Source organism: Delphinapterus leucas, chromosome 7 (genome assembly GCF_059928025.1).
Source record: "Delphinapterus leucas isolate spDelLeu-1000000601 "Yukka" chromosome 7, BTC_Dleu_Yukka2, whole genome shotgun sequence".
In the NCBI taxonomy this organism is placed as follows: Eukaryota; Metazoa; Chordata; class Mammalia; order Artiodactyla; family Monodontidae; genus Delphinapterus; species Delphinapterus leucas.
This window is the reverse complement of record NC_143135.1, coordinates 76108541-76128707: the sequence shown is the minus strand read 5'-3', so window position 1 is coordinate 76128707 and position 20167 is coordinate 76108541.

Sequence of the window (20167 nt, the reverse complement as noted above, 5' to 3'; positions counted from 1 at the left end):
TCAAGACCACAGACTAAGGGAGCAGGAATAACTGCAGAGGGTAGAATTTGTCCCATGTGACACTATGACTTCTAAAGTACCTTATAGAGCTAAGATTTTATTATGATGACAGATTTCTGAAGAACAGGCTGAAGGGAAAGAACAGAATTCTAAGTATGAAAGCCTCGTGGACTAACTACATTTACGAGGGAGAAGAAACAGAGAGAGAGAGAGAGAGGGAGGGAGAAATTGATTTAACTGAGGAAAGTTTTTTGGTATTTTGTTTTGTTTTGTTTTAGGTATAGATTTCAATTTCCATTTAGTATTGCCCCCTTGTGGCAAACCATGATGTTTGCTGACAAAAATTGACAAAGCTGTAAAGAAAGCAAAACCTAAGGGGACTAAAACGTCCTGCGCACCTCCATGTGCTGGGTTTGATGCACAGAGTGCTTTCATATATCGCAGACTGCTTATGTGTGTCACCTCATCTAAGCTTCTCCACAAGCCTGTGAAATAGGTATTCTTTAAGGACTGCAAGCCTCATTTTCAAGACGTGAGGAAATTATGACTGAAAGTGGTTAAATAGATAGAAGGTACTGGAGTTGGGATTTCAACCCAAGTGTATCTAGTTCCAAAGGCCATGCTTAAAAGAACCAAATGCACTCAACAAAGAGGTTTAGGCAACAGTTATACGCCTGTGCTGCTGCAGATGCTGAGAATACAGGGGTAAGCAAAAACTCACCTTGTTCCTGCTATAAACTTTCAGTCTAGTGAATTATAGTAGAGACATTAATTAAGTGGTTACACAAAGGCATAGAGACATTAATTAAATGGTTGCACAAAGGCTATTTATTAGCTATGTGATTTAGGGAGTTTCACCTTTCAGGCTTTCTGTCTTCCCAAAATATAAAATTATTTTATATTTTTATATAATTTTTAAAAATTTATTTGCTTTTGGCTGCGTTGGGTCTTTGTTGCTGCGCGCAGGCTTTCTCTAGTTGCAGTGAGTGGGGGCTACTCTTAGTTGCGGTGCGCGGGCTTCTCATTGCGGTGGCTTCTCTTGTTGCGGAGCATAGGCTCTAGGTGCGCGAGCCTCAGTAGCTGTGGCACATGGGCTCAGTAGTTGTGACTCACGGACTCTAGAGCGCAGGCACAGCAATTGTGGCACACGGGCCCAGTTGCTCCGCGGCACGTGGGATCCTCCCATACCAGGGCTTGAACCTGTGTTCCCTGCATTGGCAGGCAGATTCTTAACCACTGTGCCACCAGGGAAGTCCTATATAATATAATTAATAAATAATAATTATTATTTATTAATAATGATAATGGCTATTATTTATTAAGCACTTGCAATGTGCCAGTCACTGTCCTAACCTCTTTACATTTGCTGTTTCACTCAGGTCCCTTTTAGCTCTATACCTGAGATATTGCTGTGCCTCAGAGTTAGGATGGGGAATCTCCTCCACACTTGCAATAAGAATTAACTATGGGTAGAGTGTTTTTGACATTTTGCCCGTGTGTAGTCAGAAACTTACCGCTGTTCGGAAGAGGACGTTTTGAACCTCCTTAGCTCTCACACTGTGGATTCCACAGCGACCACCGGGCACGCGGGAAGGAAGGAAGTTTGACTGAGCAGCTACAGTGCCCATGAGCCCACTTGGCCTATCACTCCTCACCCTAACTTGGGAGGTAAGAATTTTATAATGAAGATGAGGACACTGAGGCAGAAAACCCACAAACAACAAATCAACCCTCCAGGATAAACAGAGCTATCTCTGACTCCAAGACCACACGACGATGAACATCTCTGTTAAGACACCACATATGCATTTGTGATCATTTTTCTATAGCTCTTCCTCCACACTTACATCCTCTGTTTTTAGACTCTAAACTTTTAGACCATGTCTTGTTCTTGGTATCTCTTGCACTTCACACGCTAGCAGCCCACAGAGGACACCTAACTAATGTTTTGAACCCCTGATCATTTTCCATAACTAGTTTCTTGGCTTTTCTGGTAGAGGCGCCTGAACAGATCTGTAGGGACACAGAAGAAGGGTCCTCCCATTTGGCTTGGAGGGCTCTCTGATCATGAAAGGCAGCATGGAGCTCATTATCCGTGCTTCCTGGCCACCAGCATATCTGTGCTCCCACTGCTGCCCCCCAGCCCACTGTAACAGGCCCTAGCTAAGGCGGTGAAAAAAGTGAAGAAGAAAATAACAAACCCAGAAGAAGCTGAAGGAAACTAACTCAAATAAATGAGTCCACACCCAGCAAGGAAAAGTCATAACTCAATCAGAGTAAAGCACACTAATGAGTGTGATAAGAAGGATAATTGAAAAAGAACAGACCCACGGTCTCCATAGTTGGAGCATTTCAGTTGGAAAAAAGACCAAATCTGCAACCCGTAGTCACAGTGGCAACTTCCTTTATGAGAAATAAAATGCAAGCTATTATCCCTGAAAATGTACATTCACTTACATTCTGTCAGTCTGAATTGTATCTGATAATGGAATTAGAAAATTTTACAAAATAATATATAATAATGACAAAAAGTTATTTTTTTCAGAAGGGGTGAGTTCTTATTTTTACATTTATTAGAGAATTCTTTTTTTTCCCCTCCTGCTGCCAGTTTATTAAACTTTTATTGAGACAGACATGACTTACAGAGATTAGCTTTAGTTTACTCGATAAATAAAAGTAGTCTAACTGGTCTCAATTTCACATAATGCTGCAGCACATTTAGCCTTTCTAATCCTTTCCTCTGTGATCTTTTGAAGAATGCTTCAAAGATTTGTGAAGCTCTCTGAACTGTGTTACACTATGGTGTCAAATAGAACAACATTTACCATATAGTGAAAATCTCGTTGGTATGAGAGACAAATATCTGATGAATTATTGTAACTTTTCTAAACTTGCTTTTGCACCCAAACTTTGTATTATAAAAATTTTCAAACGTACAAAAAGTTGAAAAAAGTAACACTATGTACATATATAGTTGGTTGAGATACTCAAACCATCTGTATATATGTATAATTAGGAGAGAGAAACAAATATGGCAAAATGTGGACATTTTTTGAATATAGGTAGAGAGCATGTAGGTATCTATTATACACAGAGTTATAATATATATAATCTATTTATCTATCTATAATATCTAAATATAAAAAATGTTTTATCTACTGTATATAATAGACGTCTAGATATAGATATAGCAATATAATATGTACATATGTAATATATGTATATATTTTTTCTGAAACGTTTAAAGTAAATATTAGACATCTTGACACATATATCACCAAAGAAAAATGACATTCTCCCACATAAATAAAACTTAAAGAAAATACATGATAAAAAATATCATCAAATATCCCATTGTTCCAAAAATGCTCTCTGTAGCTTAAGAAAAAAGCAAAACAGGATCTAACCAACGTTCCAAACTCAGTCTTAAGTGGCCCATGTAACCGCAAAGTACCATTTTGGAGGGCAGAACACAAGCTCATCAATCGTCACTTCACTAATTCAGAATTTGAAATAGCTGAGCCTAGCGTATATGAGGTTTCCCTTCACACTGTACAGAAGAAACTGTTTGCTAATCAAATTAGTGGAATAAGACTGTTGAAGAGAACCATTCCAAAATCCCTAAGTCCCTAAATTTGCCACTGGGGGCTTCTAGGAGAGGACTGCCACAGGGAAAGAGAATGCTACGCAAAATGCACTGTCTGACAGAGTGTGTGATCAGTAAATAGTTTTTGACTAAATTAATGAATGAAATACTGGGGACCTAAGGCAAACAACATCAACATTACCTGGGAACTGGTTAGAAGTGCAAATTTGGGGACTCCACCCTCCTTCTCTGAAATCCAAAACTCCAGGTGGGACCTGGCATCTGTATTTTAACAAACTCTCCAGGCAATATTGATGCTGGCTAAAGTTTGAGAACAGCTGATCTAGAACGATTCCTAGCAGGTATCAAGATGGAAGAGGAGTCTCAGAAAATGGAGTGGAGGACATAGTTTAGCCTTGGGAGAAAAGGTAAGTGAAATGACGAGCAGATGCTTACCTTTTTGGAACAACGGGATATTTGATGATATTTTTTATCATGTATTTTCTTTAAGTTTTAATTATGTTGGAGAATGTCATCATTGACATCAATTTAATGGACCAACATTTAAACAATTTCCCTGTTTAGATCTTCAATCTTCTACCTAGACAAAATCTTTCTGAATCTGAACAGTTGAATAAATTTAGTACCCTAAACTTATAAAATGGCCAATCATAAGTTCTCTTAAGTATTGTAGTACTTTCATAAATTTTTGTAAAATTTCAATTTAATTCTGCAAGTCGATTGAAGTTTCTAAATTGAAGTTATTTTTAAAAACCAAATTTCATAAATATTACAAGTATATAAAATATCAAACTACTTTTTACCTGAAAATATAATACTATAGTTTTGATTCTTTTAAATCTTTCTCAATGTACTAAATTTTAAATTTCCTTGGGGTTAAAAGATGCATTTACCACTTAGGAACACTGTTATTGTCTCAGTTGACTGAGGTTATTTAGATCAGATAGTTCAGCTATGATGCTGACTAGATTCTTGTTCAGAACTAGAATGGGACTGTGGATAATCTTTTTCATAGCTACTGTGTCATTCTTCCATAACTCAAGTAGGTGGTCATGAGCCATGAACCTGAATTGAAATTATTCACACTATATCAGTGGCTTTCCATATTTTTGACCCAACTCATATAAAAAGAAATGAATACATTTCATATGATACAGGTATATTATATATATAAGTATATATTTTATTTTTTTTAAACAATTGCTCATTCCAACCCACAAAATAGATTCCATGATACATTAGTAAGAAGCATTTCCCATTTACGAAAAGTTCCACGCTACTTCATTTTTTGTATCCATTCAAAGACGTCTTCACTGCCTATCCAGGGTGATCACTTAAATTGAATTTGCATTTTAGGACTCTGTTATGGACTGAATTTTGTCACCCCCAAATTCATACATTAAAGCCCTAGCTTCCAATGTGAGTGTATCAGAGATAGTCTTTAAAAAGGTTAAATAGGTCAACTCTATAGAACTGGTGTCCTTAAAAAAGAGGAAGAGACACATTTCTTTTCACCATGTGAAGACACAGGAAGAAGGCAGCCATCTGAACCAAAAACAGAAGTCTCACAAGAAACCACACCCTGCGGGAACTTTGATCTTGGGCTTTCCAGCTTCCATGAGCTGTGAGAAAATAAACTTCTCTTTTTTAAGTCACCTAATCTATGGTATTTTTTTATGGCAGCCTGAGCAGTCTAGGAGAGACTCTATTAAAAACATGTAAGTGCAAAAATTAACTTAATAGGATTCTTAATGGAATGCATTTTCTTATATTTTGGGGACTTACAACTCTTAAAAAGATATCTGATTGAATTGTGGGTACTTCATTTAAACTAATCTGGCTTGCAATCATAATTCATGAGGCTATTTTACAAGTGTTCATCTGTGTCTAAACTCTTAGGCTGCATTGTGCCTATTTTTAAAACCATAGAGAGGTGTCAGTTTTGGGGAATGTGTATATTTCCCACCCTGGGAGGGAAATCAGCTCATCCAAAACATCAGTGTAGATGAGTCTGGGGTTGACAGGAATTGGGTGAAATCCTGGGAAATGGAACAGGCAGGAGTCATGTGGTTCATCCAATTTCTTCAATACAGAGCAGTTCTCTAACTGAGGAGAAAGATGGAGGCAACATGAGAAAATGCTCTGGGTCAGGAGTAGACTCAGCATAGTGATCCAAGGTAACACTTTAGGTGTCTTAAGTTATTCCTTAAACACGAACAGGGCCACCCTTCAGGTGCTCACAGCTTACTCTGTGGGGAAGCAAAAGACTCTGTATGAACATTTACCACTGATGCATCTGCCATACCATCCAGCTGGGTTCCATTTGTTCTGGAGGAGAGGCCAAGAACGCACAGAAAAAATGGGACTGGGCAGGAAAGACAGATGTAGCTGGGTGACAGGATGAGTTTCTTTTCCTGACCCAGTCCCTTCTCTTGGGAGGAAAACTTAGGTAAGACAGGGAAGGGAGGACCTTTGTTTCCACAGTGACTTCCTGGATTAGGTTTAAGGTCAGTATCAGCATGAAACAGGTATGTTGGTATCTTTCCTTGTAGGTGCTTCACTCAGAAGGTAGATGGATGACTCAAGACCTGAATGATATGACTTTTCCTTTCATGCTGGGGATGAGGACAGTGGAAGAGGGAATAAACATATTGAAAGAGTGCTTTTGACAAGGATGGGAGAACAGAGAGGAGGGACTTCCAGGATATCCTTGCGGCTCAGGGGGCCTCTTCGGTGACTGAGGGTGACAACAGAAAAAGTGTAGGACAGTTGGGCACCATTCTTAGAAACCATGTGCATCTGTTGGTGAGATTTTATTTCTGATAACAGTTTCTTTCTGCCCTTCCAGAGAGTAAGTAGTGGCTGATTTATGTATTGTACAAAGGAGACTGCTACTGATTAGCCTTCTCTAAAGCAGGCAAAAGTGTTACCTAACGTTACATTTTTTTTCTCAAGTAAGAAACAAAAAATCACAGTTCTCTTCTAAGCCGTTTCAGGGCACCTTCAAAAATGAGTAAAACAATTAGTTGCTGAATCATTTCTTTAAAAACACATCTATTCCTGTTAATGTATGAGGCAAGACCCTTAACTGTGACAATATGGAAAGAATCATAATTTTGGTCGAGGATAAAACTAAAGTAGATATTTCATAAACACCAAGAATCTATTTTAATATATAGATTATATGGCGAAGCAAGGCAATAATTTAAAATTCCACATCTTCTCCATAAGTTATTCCCTGATGATCCTGTTTGCAATTGCCTTCACTCCTCCCAAATCTATATGCCCAGGCAGACCTTTGTCGCAGCTGCCCACTGGACAGCTCCACAGTGGATATTCCAAAGTTACCACAAGCCCAATATGTACACTTTGTTATGCTTAATCCTTTTTCCTAAACCTGCCCTTGGAATTGCTTTTCCTGCCTTAGTTGGCTGAGAAAGAAACTTGACATGCAATCAGTCACCAAGCTACTTCCTTGCTATCTGTGGTACCCACCCCCTCCTCTCGAGCCCCAGTTTCAACCCTAGGTCAGCCCTCGTTGCCTGGGCAATTAAAATAAGCCCTTAGCTTGTCTCCAGGGCTCCAGTCAGCCGTTCTCTAATCCATGATTTCAGCCAGAGTAATCTTTCTAAAAGTGCAAATCTCATCATTCTCTCCAGGGCTTAAAATCCTTCAGTGGCTCCTCATTGATTAACAGATAGAGTCCAAACTCCTTAGTTTGCCACACCAGTCTCTGTTATCTCTCCAGCCTTATTGATTGCCATATCTTTTGCCCCTGGAATTACGCTTCAGTCAAGCTGAATTTCTTTAAATTCCACTAATGGGTTAGCGAGAGAGACCATCAGGAGGTCAAGAGGTCTCTATGAGAAGTTTTCTCTTTCATGTTTTAATTCTGACAATTATCTTCAAAAACAATATAAGCATATTTTGAATCATCTAGCGTAGTGCTTTTCAAACATTAGTGTGTCCAGGAATCACTTGGAGATCCTGTAAAGGGCTGTCTCTGATTCAGTAAGTCCTGTGTGGCCCAAGGCAGTTCTAACAAGCTCCGGGCCAGTGTTGCTACACTTTGGACCACATTTTGAGCAATAAGGGTCTAGAGTGATCACTTTCTAAGTGAATACGACCACAAAATTGTCTCATTGTCATTAATTAATGAATAAAGAGGAGAGGCAGACTTAATTTTTTTTTTTTTTTTTTTGGTACGCGGGCCTCTCACTGTTGTGGCCTCTCCCGCTGTGGAGCGCAGGCTCCAGACGGCGCAGGCCCAGCGGCCATGGCTCACGGGCCCAGCCGCTCCGCGGCACGTGGGATCCTCCCGGACCAGGGCACGAGCCCGCGTCTCCTGCATCGGCAGGCGGACTCTCAACCACTGCGCCACCAGGGAAGCCCTAGACTTAATATTTTTAATGACACATTCATTACAAATAAAGACCAAGTGATGTCACAGCTTGCTGTATGAATAAAGATCTGGCAATGGTTCTAGAAAAAAAAAAAAAAGTGTTGAAAGAACTGAATCATCATTTTGCACAAAGTAGTATACAGCCATGTCAGCCTCGAAAGATTCATAGCAATCAAGACAATATTGTCCCAGTAAAAATATCACTTATACCATTCAATTGATATTGTTATTTGGAATGGTATTACTTTTGTATTTTTCTTTATAATTAATTTGTCCATCTGTTTTGGTTTTATAATTATATAGTATCTATAAACATTAAGGCTTATACTTAGTGTTATGTCTCCACTTAAGAAAACAACTTAATTTGACTTTAGGGTACAATAGAAATTTTATGAGTTCTAAATACTATGCAAGTTTGAGAAACAGTGAACTAAGCCAAGTCATGCCTCTTTGCCTTTGCTCCTGCTGTCACTTCTGCCTGGAGTCCCTTCCCTAATCCCTTGCCAACCTTGCCACCCTTCCATGTCCACTTAGCAAACAGCTACTTTTCCTTATGGCTCCTTTTCAGAGACACGTGGTCAACGTCTTATTACAACTATGCCTTATTCTAATCTCTTTCACAACGTCTGTAACATACTGCTGCACACTTGGCTGGAAGTGTTTGCTTATTTTGTTGACTGTCTCTTCTATCCCAAGAAAAAAATCTTGTCTTTATCTTCTTTGTATTTGTCCAATGCTTGGCACATAACACTTGCTCAATAAATGTTTTTTGAATGCATGAATGGATACTAAACTTGTCTTGCTTCTTCCTAGAGAGAAAGAAAGAATATACAAGAGTATGTCAACATACCATGTGTTCACATTTGTGGGTGAAAAATTAAAGGTATAAAATAATTGCAGTATTCTTCTACATGTAATTTGCTTTCAACATGGCAATTCAAAAGCCTTGTTTCCTAGAGTATCTTCTGAAAGTCTGTATTCTCACTAATTTTTCAGAGATCTGCTTGTGGAGGTTAAAGCCTAGAGAGTTTTAAAATAATGTAAAAAGAACATTGTGATTACATTTTGGTGACACAACACCAGATCTAAAAATAGAATGGAAAGACTGAAAAATCTTTACTTAAACTTCTAGCCAAAGTATGGCTAAACATTATGGGTGAGCTGGAACTGCAGCTAACTTTCAGCTTCCAGTTATGCAGGATAAATTCTGCAGCCCATAGAGACTCCTGGCCCCAACTTCCTTGTGTCTTGATTTTCTCATTCAGTTTTGGTTCGCACCTTCACTGGAGCTGGAAGTGGGAGTGAAGCTCAGTTTGCCTTTAAGGACAGGACAATGCCTGACATACGTTCGCCTTTATTTGATAGGAAAACTGATTTTCTGGCCTATACATAGCAAGAGGCCTACTTCCTAATAAGATCCTCTCTAAATTAAACAGGATGGTAGTGTGGGGTTGAGGTTGGGATGAGGAACTAAAAAACACAAAATGGAGGACTTCCCTGGTGGTGCAGTGGTTAAGAATCCGCCTGCCAATGCCCAGGACATGGGTTCAATCCCTGGTCCGGGAAGATCCCACATGCCGCAGAGCAACTAAGCCTGTGTGCCACAACAACTGAGCCTGTGTGCCACAACTACTGAAGCCCGCGCGCCTAGAGCCCGTGCTCTGCAACAAGAGAAGCCACCACAATGAGAAGCCCGCGCACTGCAACAAACAGTAGCCCCTGCTTGCTACAACTAGAGAAAGCCCACGCGCAGCAACAAAGACCCAACACAGCCATAAATAAATAAATCAGTTAAATAATTAATTTTTTTAAAAAACACACAAAATGGGTTCCACCCATTTCTGTCCCTAATGTACAAATATGACTATAGCACTATGCAAATACTGTTGGAGAGGATGACTCTGATGGAACAAAGTTGGGCTGGCACAGCACAGAACTAGATTTTTATTTTATGTGTATAGCTGCTGCTGTGTCATTATCAGAACAATATCCTTTTGATCCCAGAGCCATAGAAACTTGTACAGCTCAGTGGTTTTGGAGTATAATCAATTCATTTAAGGCTTCAATTGGACATTTCTCTACTTAGAATAATTAATCTAAGGGGATTTCTCTTCCAACTCCTTTGGAATTAGTATTTTACTCTCTAGTATTATCAAAGTGTACACTAAGCTCATCATGATTTTCTTACCTCTTCCTGGACTCCTCTTCCTGGAATGTCCCTCTCCATCTGTGGTGGCTAATTTTATGTCAACTTGACTTGGCTAAAAGATGCCCAGATAGCTGGTAAGACATTATTTATGGGTTTGTTTATGAGGGTATTTCCAGAAGAGACGAGCATTTGAATTGGTGGACTAAGAAAAGCAGATGGCCCTTGTCAATGTGGGTGGACATCATTCAATCCACTGAGGGCCCTAATAGAACAAAACATTGGGGGAAGGGTAAACTTGCTCTCTCCAATTGAGCTGGGGCATTCGTCTTCTCCTATCCCTTGGACTTTGGTGCTCCTGGTTCTTGAGTCTTTGGGCTCTGTTGAAACTTATACCATTGCTCCCTCCCTTTCCCTCCTCCTTCCCCTTCTCAGGTCTTTAACCTCAGACTGAATTACACCACAGGCTCTCCTGGTTTTCCAGCTTGCAGATGGCAGAATGTGGGACTTCTCAGTCTCCTAATCAAGTGAGCCAATTCCTATAATAAGTTTCCATGTATGTCCTACTGGTTCTCTTTCCCTGGAGAAACCTGATACACCAACCAAGGAAAAATAATTTTTTCAAAACCCTGCCCAGATATTACTTCCTCAGAAAACTTCCCAGCTATCCCCAGGGAGAATTACTCAATTTCTCCTCTGGGCTAGTTTTACGTCTTATATGGGCTTCATGGGGGTACTTAATATACAACATTCTGTTTGTTGACCTGATCTAAACAGGGAAGGAATAGATAAATGTAGACATGTGGAATATTAAACCCATGCTACAGTGGAAAGATCACTTGATTAGGAGTCAGAAGAAGTGGTATCAAACCCTCTTCCTCCATATAACCAAGTAGCGAAATTTCTCTTTCGTACACCTTATACATTGGGCTTCCACAGTTGATTTTCTCTTTGGGAGTAGAATATTAATCAGTTTGTATGCCTACCCTCTCACCCCATTCTTGTCACACAGTGAGTGTGTGTTCAAATATTCATTAACTTGAGGTAAATTATACATGGCATTCTTGTTATTTCACCAACACTGTCATCTGTGTTTCATACACAGGACCTTGGTGCAAAATTGCAGGCCCTTTTCCATTAGGTAAAGAGGAAAACACACAGAACGAAAACAGATTTGTCCTATTTATTTTCTGATGTGTCAGAAAATTGTTCAACCCACATGTCAGAGGAGAAGGGTTATTTAACATCACTGTGTATTTTACTGTCTAGCATTGTACTTGTACCGGAATTGAGTGAGCCTTCCAGACTTTATTTTCCTTGATGTCTTTGCTCTACCTGTGCACTGTGTTCATTTCCAAATAGACTCCTATTCTGGGAATCCCATTTTTGAGATAGATCTCTAAACCACAATCTGCATTCTGAACATCTTAAATGCCTACGCACTAACCACAACTGTTTGTTTATCCACTATTACAACAGGGACAAATATAGTCACTAATTTTTGCCTTTTAAGTTAACAACCCAATTTAATACTTGGGAGGAGGAAGAAAGCCATCATAGTCATAGAAGAAACAAAGTTACAAAATACCATAGCAATCTGTGTTCTTCGAATATTCACATTGAAGACAAACAATATTTATACAACATTATTTAAGGGAATAGGAGAAATTCTATGGTAGTCTTTTTGGTTTTTTCTAAATGATTGCTTTTTTGGGCAGATTTTGAAACTTTCATCAAGTGGTATGGTTCATCAGAGCTCAGTTTGAATTTTCTTTATCCATATGCTATCGCCAGAAATTCAGAGTGATCTCTAGGAGGGAAGTTCCCCCCTTATTTTTGGTTGTGAGATATGATTGCAGACCATGTAATGAGGATGTTCATATTTTCCAAGTGAACCCCACATGGTACAGTCCTGACTATATTTCTCTTCATGATAATTTGGGGGGCTGTCATCCTTGAACAGTAGTTATACCTTAACGTTGGTACACATCTTTATATTTGCATACTTTGTCTCATTTAATCCTTTATATTAGTCTCAACTTTTTCAGTTGCAAGTGATAAAAACCATTTTGAACTAGTAAAGCATTTAAAAGGGGATCTCTTTTGGAGGGTAAGGGCTTACTTGAAAATCTCAGGGGTAGATCTGACTTTAAACATGGCAGGACTAAAGTGTCTAACTGTATAACTCTCAGGTCAGCTTTTCTCTCTGCTAACTCAGAGTCACCTAACTTTAGCTTCACATGTTTCTTTGCATTTGTTATCCTAGAGGAGAGATTCTCTTTGTGTCTTCATAGAGCAAAGCTCAAAGAAGAACTCCAGTCGGCCCTTTGTAGGTCATGTGCCCCTCTCTGGGATCAGTCACAGTGGAGAGAAGGTTGAGGTATTCTGATTGGTCAGGTTGTTGTCACTTAATAAACTTGTGGTCTGGAGATTGGTGGGGCTCTGGGAATTAACCATTTATCAGAACTACATGGGGTAGAAAGGTTCAGTTCCCTGAGGGCAAAAGGCTTGCTGGGGATTTGATGATAGATGTCCACTCCGTTATCATGAGTACTATGAGAGATATTGTTTTTCCTATTTTAGAGGCTCAGAGAGATTGATTTGCTAAAATTCATGTAGCTGGTAAGTAGCTAAACTAAATCTTCTAATCTATTTTGTTCCTCTTGCTGATCTTCAGATAAGAGAACACATTAACTACTTAAAATTTTTTTCTCTATGGAAGGGAAGTAGATAGGCACATAAAATTACCATTTCAAAGTAAAAGAAATTTGCTGCACTTTATGAGCTATGAAGAAATCTGGTATATTTTGCAAGTGGTTTCAAACAACAACAAAAGGGCATTTTAACTATAGTACAGCATTGTAAAAACAAAATACAAAAATGTACAAAAATTTTGCTGTAACTTATTTTACTTATTGGAAAAAAAATTATAATTTCAAGTTTTACTGTTGGTATCATTTCAAAATAAACTTGGAAAAACCACCACCAGAAAAAAAAGCCCCTTTTAAAAAATAGTACAATGTACTTTTAAAAATACTATTGCAAAAAATCTACAAACAATAAATGCTGGAGAGGGTGTGGAGAAAAGGGAACCCTCTTGCACTGTTGGTAGGAATGTAAATTGATACAGCCACCATGGAGAACAGTATGGAGGTTCCTTAAAAAACTAAAAATAGAACTACCATATGACCCAGCAATCCCACTACTTGGCATTTACTCTGAGAAAACCATAATTCAAAAAGAGTCATGTACCACAATGTTCATTGCAGCACTATTTACAATAGCCAGGACGTGGAAGCAACCTAAGTGTCCATCGACAGATGAATGGATAAAGAAGATGTGGCACATATATACAATGGAATGTTACTCAGCCATAAAAAGAAACGAAATTGAATTATTTGTAGTGAGGTGGATGGACATAGAGTCTGTCCTACAGAGTGAAGTAAGTCAGAAAGAGAAAAACAAATACCATATGCTAATACAGATATATGGAATCTAAAAAAAAAAACGGTCTGAGGAACCTTGGGGCAGGATAGGAATAAAGACACAGACGTAGAGAATTGACTTGAGGACACGGGGAGGGGGAAGGGTAAGCTGGCACGAAGTGAGAGCGTAGCACTGACATATATACACCGTCAAATGTAAAATAGATAGCTAGTGGGAAGCAGCTGCATAGCACAGGGAGATCAGCTTGGTGCTTTGTGACCACCTAGAGGGGTGGGATAGGGAGGGTGGGAGAGAGATGCAAGAGGGAGGGGATATGGGGATATATGTATACATATAGCTGATTCACTTTGTTATACAGCAGAAACTAACACAACACTGTAAAGCAATTTTACTCCAATAAGGTTGTTAAAAAAAATACTATTACATTGATCTCACTTTCTCATAAATATTCTTCTGGGATATCTAGGTGAGGTGGCAGAGAGTTGGGTCAAAATGACACAGGGAAAAGGGCAGAACCAGGTAAAGAAAGCAGCTTTTTTTTTTAAAGGGTAGCTTCATGCAAGTCTGGTGACAGAGGAAGCCCAGGATCAGGAGAACAAAGGCAATAACAGAGGCCAAACAGTCTGGTCAAAAAGCTTAGTGTGTACACCTGACTTGTATTTTGTCTGCTCCTGGAGACAAAGAAGGAACCCATTGGATTGATCTTCCCCAAATCCTAGAATTTCCAAAGCCTAATTATGAAGAAACATTTATTCAAATTTAGCGATTGATTATTGTATAATTTCATCATTAAGTTTTCTTGTTTTATAAAGTTATCTAGCAAGCATAAGAAGCATCAAGATAACCCCTCAAAAATTTGGAAGTTAAAAATAAAAACTGCAAAAATCATTGATGAAGTTTTGTGAAGAAAATGATTAAGAACACCAGTATTAGATTGGACTGAAGAGAAAACAAACTCCAATCCCTGCAGAGGGCTTACAATGTTAGATTGTAAGAAAAATAAGTTAGATTTTATGGAGAACCTTATTAAATAAGATAACCGAGATAAATTGTAGGTATATAGTTTTAGGGAAGCAAATCCCTGTATCATATATCTTGAGGTCTGACCAAGAAAAAAATTTGCCCATAACTTAGAAATATTCTGTACGCCATAAAGGTTTTTAAACCACATAATTAAGAGGCTTCTCAAAAATAACCTAGTACTTAAAATAGACTTGTGGCTTTTTACTGTGAAGATGGGACAATGTTTTTGGTGTTAAGAAAAACGGGCACTGGAGAATTAAAAAACACTACACATGTTTAAAATAAACACTATTTTCAAAATCAGTTGGGGAAGAAATACACTGACCCCTTGTTTGTAGAGATTGGACAATATCTATAAATTTATATTCAATGATAAATAACAGATGTGTTGGTTTCAATGTTTTTAAATATTTTCAAAATATCTATGAATATAACTTTAAAAAAGGAGTGGACATTTTATACTAATCTTGGTTATTTCATCTTTTATTTATCAGTCTTTCCAAAATATTTCTGAAATATCTTACTTTTTAGTAGCTAATGGTAGTCTATGCCAATTCTTGTGTAAATCAGATCAGTTTTTGTTTTCAGACCAGCAGGAAGGAAAAACAACAGTGCCAGAAGTTTTTAAAAAGTTGATCATCTCATTCTCATCCTTGGATTCTTATTTTCATTCTGGTACAGCCAGAGAGTTCTTTGGTTCCTAAAGCAACGCTGCTCATTCTGGCACCTGGGTAGTGGCTGCCCGATGAGCACATCAAGCGACTCACCTGGAAGGGCCCAAGGGAAAAGCATTGGCAGAGGATCCTGATAAATATGCTCACCTGTTGCTCAGTGCTTCCTTTATTGATAAACTTTCAACTCACCGACTTTCAGGTAGGAGCAAAAGATTCCTGATCCCTCCTGGAACACAGTGTTGGCCGTCATTTGTATAAATCACCATGGACTAACAAAAGCTAAACTCTTATACACTTCTTGGTATTTCACCTTTTTGAAAATAGAGGAGTTTCTCTATTTCCTAAGTGATGCAGGGAGAAGAGCTTATGTGTAACAAGGATTTTTTGAGGAACTGGACAATAGTGTGGCAGCTGTACCCTCCCTATTCACTCTATAAACCATCTTAGAGCTACGCTGAGAAGATTGCATTCAATTTTGCAAAACTGGAAAACCTTTCAAGCCTCAGCTCATAAACAAACATGCTGACACTGACATTTGTTTCCAACTTAGGTGAAAACTCACAGTGACTCGGACTTTAGCAGTGGATGCAGCTATTTTAAGAACAAGAGCCTACTAATTTTTGCAAAGAAAATATATGCTTATTGCTAGATCCTACAACAGCTACAAACTTGTTTCCTTATTGTCTTGTTTGGTAAGTAGGTCTTGCCTCAATTATGATTCTGTAATCTTTGCTCCAGATTCACGTAAAGACTGGTATCAAGGAAAATGACGCTTTATTTCTAGCTGTCCTCTGTATCTCTGTGCTTCTATTTCACCATCCATAAAAACATTTCAACATTTCATGGAGGGTAACCAATTTCAAACATCTTTTAGGGCTCAGACTAAAGAAGAAGCTATACACATTTAAAAATTATTTTTATGGGCTTTACCATTTGGCATTCTTTTTCATTTTAACAATTTTCATGAGAGCTTAAACGTAATAATGCATTTCATATAATAACGCTTAATGATTATTATCTACTATTTATCCAATGATCTCATGGTAGCTTATAAACACTAATTAATTGAGATTTACAAAACCCTGTGAAGTTCCAAGTACAATGGCCAGGTTTGGTTTAACCAGTTATTTCTCTAAATGCTGCTTTGATGTCTTTGAATGTTTAACTAGTGATTATAATTCATGTTTCTCTCTGGGAAACTTGAAGTAGACTCATTTTTATCTTGTTCCCATGGTTTTCAAATTAAGTTTTTATTCATGATTTCTGGAATGAGCCAGAGAAATTTTGACTAAGTAATTTTGACTTAGAGTTGAAACTATATCTTTAGGAATTTTCAGATCAGTGAGAAAGCTATGTTGCCATCTTCAGTCTGCTACAACTGTAGTAGTGGCATACCTCATTATTCCTACTATAGCCTGCTCCACAGCAGTCAGCCTTTGAGGCTTCAAACTCTGGCCCACAGAGTACCCTGATCTCACAAATATTTTATCATGAGCCTGTCTCCTCCTTTTAACACTTTCCCTGCTTCTCTCTTTTGACCTCTGTCTCAAACTTAAGGTATAGAATACGACTATGAGCTGCTTATCCAAAGGCCGAGGGTCCTCTAAGTATGTAACTTAAAGAATTAATTTCACCTGTTTAAAATTTTTGTCTATGAGAAATGCAGGCAAAATAATACCTATCCTACTATTTCTCAACATTGTGGCCATTACAAAGTGAGATAATATATATGTATATATATAGTTGTTCTTTTTTGGATTCCCTGCGTGGTTTATATCCACTCAACAAATATTTATTCAGTGCCTATTATGTACCATGCCATGTTCAAAGGGCTGAACAAAGTAGTGAACAAACAAACTAAAAAATAAATAATTGCTGTTCTCATGGCGCATATATTCTAGTGGGCAGGGGGAGATAAGTAAAAATATATAATGTATTATATGGTGGTAAATATTATGGAGAATCCTGATTCAATACAAGTTCTACCACTGATGAGCTATGTAGCCTTGGGAAAATTAGTTGACCTCACTATACCTCAGTTTTCAAATCTGTGAAATGGAGAAAAGAATACTACTTACATTATAGCATTGAGAATTTATACCCATCTTATCAAAAATTGTCCAGTTTGATATTCTAGTAAGATTTAATAAATTCCAATACATTTTACAGTCATTATGATAACAAGAAAGCAAAGAGACTTTCTATGCAAACAGCTAGTATTTCTTAGACATGCTATTTGAACGCAGATGGTCTGACTTAAGGTTCCTGTGCTTAACTATTGGCCTACATTACCTCCACCAATAATAATAGCTAAGAGCTTCACATGTGTAACCTCATTTAATTCACACAAGAACTTTATAAAACAATAAAAATAATGTTCCTGCTTTACAGGCCCCTCCAAGCTGCAGTTGCCATCACAGCTGGGTAGAATTCTCTTCTAAGGGACCTGAGTGGCAGCTCTGCAGAGCATTTCCTCCAAGCCTCAGGTGCCAATTACATCAACCTTTTCTGTTTGTATCCCTTGCCACTGAGGTGACAGAGCTTCCTGAAACTGCCAGCTATATGTTACCTTAGTGTCCTCCTTTCACATTTTCAATTATCCAATAACAATTTAATCAATTCCTCTGAATAAAATGTCTCTGTTAAATGGATGGTTAAAGAATGAATGGATAAAGAAGATGTGGTACATATATACAATGGAATATTACTCAGCCATAAAAAAGAATGAAGTAATGCCATTTGCAGCAACATGGATGGAGCTACAGAGGGTCATACGAAGTGAAGTAAGCCAGACAAAGACAAATATATGCTATCACTTATATGTGGAATCTTAAAAAAAGAAGATACAAATGGACTTATTTATAAAACAGAAATAGACCCACAGACATAGAAAACAAACTTATGGTTACCAAAGGGGAAAGCGGTGGGGGAGGGATAAATTAGGACTTTGGGATTAATGTATACACACTACTATATATAAAATAGATAAACAACAAGGACCTACTATATAGCACAGGGAGCTCTACTCAATATTTTGTAATAACCTATAAAGGAAAAGAATCTGAAAAAGAATATATATATACATATATGTGTGTATATATATATGTGTATATATATATATATATATATATATATATATAACAGAATCTCTGTGCTGTACACCTGAAACACAACAGGTAACACAACATTGTAAAGCAACTATACTTTATATATATATATATATATATATATATACTTTTATATATGTATATAATGTCTGTTTAAATACCTACTGTGTTTTTTTTCTTGCTTTGACTCAGGTTGATTCTGTACTTGGTACCAAAAATGGTTCCTCAAAATCTCGCAAAGATGGAATTTGGGGATTGGCTCAGTCATGTCCTTGGTCTTGAATGCAGGGCTCAATTACTTGTCAATAAGAAAGGATATACTGTGCTAGTAATCCATGGCATGCATTGCCAAGTGCCATCACAATTAAGTTTTTACTTGTAGTTGATTGTGATGAAGTGCTAACTCAAGCAAGCGTCCCACACTTTCTAACATAATAGTCATTTACATAGATAGCACATGATTTATTTACCCCCATACGTGGGGTAGTTTTCAATTTTTCATTATGATGATATCATAATAAGCATATATATGTTATATCAATATGTGTCATATATTTATCTTTTTTCATTAGTGTACTTGATAGTATAAGTATTTCTTTAGAATAAATCATTAAAGAGCAATGGCTAATAATGTTGATAGGTTATTTCTGGCTGGGGAATTATGGACAATTTTTATTTTCTCCTTTATAATATTCTGCATTTCTGGTTTCCTTTCCAATAAGAATTGTTTAATGATGAGAAAAATGAAGTTACCCCCTGTTCCCCAATTAATGCCATTAATTTTGCCACTATCACAGCATGAGTTTTACTCTGCTGTGATTTAGTGAGGTTTACAGCAACTGTCAACTGTACAATAATCAAAATAAGTCATTAAGTCAGCTGAACTAATCACTATGGTTAATTTGTTTGATTAATTCTTTCTCCTCAAGGATGAAAGTAATTTTCAGGTAATCTGAAAGTAACTCAGGAAATCATAGCATCTCTAGGTTGGAAAGGACTGTAAAATGTCCTAACGAAGACTTCAATTTTAATATTAAAATATATATAATGTCTATAATTTAATAAGCAGTTAAATATTTAATATGATAAACATTAGGGAATCCTCAAGGCTTTCAAGCCTTCTCACTCTGCTCTTTTCCTTGGAAAACTCATCCAAAACAAAAGCTTCAGTTATCAACTATAAAGCTGGCACCGTTCAAAATTTTATCTGTAGCCTAGAAATTATCTGATCTCCATATATGTTTTTAGAAAAATCAAGAATAAAGATTTTCATTGGAGGAAACAGGATATAGATTGTATATATAATAAAATTGGATCAAGATTAGAGGCAGAAGGACATCACTATATATCCAGCACCAGCAGAGGTAGAAAAGGATACCTAATTTGTGGGTGGAATGGAGGAGGAGAACAGGATAATGACCTCAGATGGGGTCCAGGCAGATAGATCTCATTTAATCCACTTATAATTGGGTGCATGGTGGGGCATCAGATGGAGAACTCAAGCTCAGGATGTTGCCTAACTCACTGATGAACAGTACCAGTGAGGTGTCTGAAAGCCAAATCAAAGCATGGAACCCAGACAAAGCCTACAGAACAGTGTCTCCCCTTGAGCAAGCACTGTGTATTGCCAAGAAGGATTGCATTGGTTGTTTGATTCTTCTTCCCCCTCTACAAAAGTCCAGGGTCCTCAAACAGACCAAATCATCAGTGAAAGTAGGAATGGAAATTCCCAGCACCAGTACTGGGCAGGGGCAGAGTGGA